Here is a 2,266-nt window from a genome sequence, read left to right on the forward strand (position 1 = left end):
TGCGCAAGAAAGGGCCCGCGCAAAGATCCATTATCCACAACGAAGAGCCTCCTTTCTTTAATGAAATTCATAATGAACATGCGGATGTTAGCCGGAATTCCAATGTCCAGAAGGTCCTGTAAAAGAATTGACGGAATGACGTTGTCGAAGGCGCCCTTAATATCAAGGAAGACCGCAACTGTGGCCTTGGATTCAAGAAATCCCGCATGTATGTAGTTAGTAAGAGTGCACAAGTTATCTGCACAAGATTTAGACGGTCTAAAACCGAATTGAAAGTCGGGCAAGATGGGTCTGGACTCAACGGTCCAGCGCAGTCGATAATAAATGATCTTTTCCATTAGTTTAAATACGCAAGAAAGAAGGGAAATGGGCCTGAAGCCTTTACCATCGCTCTTGGGGATAAAGGTTACTAAGGCAGATTTCCAGACTTCAGGGAATGAGCCGGTTTTAAAGATATTATTGAAGATGTCAAGGAGCTTGACGCGATATTCTTCCGTGAGAATATTGAGAAGATCATAATCAATCTGATCCAGTCCCGAAGCGGAACTGATTCTAGAGGAGCTCAAAGCTAAGTCTAATTCCGACCTAGATAAGTCTTCGTTAAGAGAAATAATTACATTAGGAGAATTCGCATCCTGTAATTTCATTTGCGAGAGGGATGGCAGGTTCCCATCCACGCAAGAGTCTGGGCACAAATTGAAGATAGCCTGATCAATGGCCTGAGCAGGGCATGATACGTCATTAGTAAGAACGAGATTCCTGTTCCTAAATGATTTAATGAGGTTCCAAAGTTTGGAGGTAGGAGTTTTCCCGTCAAAGGAGCTGCAGAGATCCCTCCATTTATCCCTTTTCGCTTTGCTGAGAATTTTGATGCACGAAGCACAGGCTTTCTTATATGCAATTAGATTAATCAAAGATGAGAATTGCTTAAAAGTGCGCATCGCCTCTGCTCTACTTTCAATAGCCCTTTGGCAATCTTCGTCCCACCATATTGGAGAGGCTTTGAATTTTTTAACAAGCTTCGTGCGAGGAGAGATGTCTCTATCCGGAAGAACGGAAGATACATGACTTTTGATCAAATCAATAAAACGAGAATAGCTAGTGGCCGCCTCATCGTCCCCTTCTAAGCACTCTAGGAGATGTGATTCTTTAGATAATCGAACGAAAAGATCAGCTTTTTGAGATTTGCCTAGTTCAATCTTATATAAGAACCTTCTTTTGGGAGGGGCGTCAACACCCAGACAAATGACTATGGGAAAATGATCACTGCCGACCGTGTCAGGCAAGCTAAGAAAAGTACAAAAGGGAACAAAAGAGGCGGAGGCGATAGCCAGATCGATGATCGAGACGGCGGATCCAGGAGGCGTAAGAAGAGTGGGAGATCTATTATTGGTAACAACCAGGTTCAGTCTGTCAAGAGTGGCCAGCAGATTCCTACCCACTACATCCGTCTTGCCGCAGCCCCACGAGCTGTGATGTGCATTAAAATCACCTACAAACAAGATATTGCTATACGTATTTGCGAGCTCGAAAAGCGCGGATAACACAGCAATAGGCGTATGTTTGTTCGGGTGTCTATAAACATTTACGACAATTAACTCACGGCACGCACTCCGGATTTTGATACCCTGGACCTCTAATGAGTCGTGCAGAACAGACGAGACATCGATAGGCTCGAAGGAAAGATCGCAGCCGACCATTATGCATATGCCGCACTCCCCGACTGACGATCTATCCTTCCTGAAAAGTCGAAAATTCTTAAGAGAGATTTTAGAAAGGGGATTAAGCAGCGATTCCTGAATACAGATGACGTCATACGAGCCAGCCAAACGCTGAATGTCCGGTATTTTCCCCCGCAATCCCCTGCAATTCCAAGACAAGACCTTAATCTTGCCATCTCGAGGAGCTCGCCTACGAGGGTATCTAGAAAGTTGAAGAGAGGAAGGGGAGGGAGAAAAAGGGGGGGAAAAGGAGAAAGGGGGGACAAGCAAGGAGAAGGAGAAGGGGGAGAGGAAGGGGGGAGATGTGGAAAGGGGATGTAGGGGAGGGAGGAGGGGAAGGGGGCGAGGGAGGAATCGAAGGAGGAAGCCAAAGGTGCTTTAGTAATGATACAAACCGCTCGCCCCACCCGCTGGATGGGAGGCCTGCGAAGGTTGCTGCGAAAAAACCGTCTGCTGCGGGGATACAGAGCTAGGGGAATTAAACAAACTGAAGATTTGATTCAAGAGAGGCGCTGCCATCTTAATGAAAGCTATGATTTTGTTAA

General features: G+C 45.9%; 1 protein-coding gene across 3 annotated transcripts in view; it reads right to left on the reverse strand.

Moving 5' to 3' along the window:
* The window catches only part of LOC105460667, a 6,579-nt gene that overhangs the window by 2,505 nt on the left and 1,808 nt on the right, over positions 1–2,266 (reverse strand). The window contains exon 1 of one of the 3 annotated variants that reach the window (XM_011707180.1): positions 2,117–2,249. The exons of the other annotated variants lie outside the window; for them this stretch is intronic. The gene's annotated coding sequence lies outside the window, so the exon portion shown is untranslated. Of the gene's footprint in view, positions 1–2,116; positions 2,250–2,266 lie in introns of those variants that run through there. 3 annotated transcript variants of the gene reach the window in all.

This window comes from Wasmannia auropunctata, unplaced genomic scaffold (genome assembly GCF_000956235.1).
Source record: "Wasmannia auropunctata unplaced genomic scaffold, wasmannia.A_1.0 LD336101.1, whole genome shotgun sequence".
NCBI lineage: Eukaryota > Metazoa > Arthropoda > Insecta > Hymenoptera > Formicidae > Wasmannia > Wasmannia auropunctata.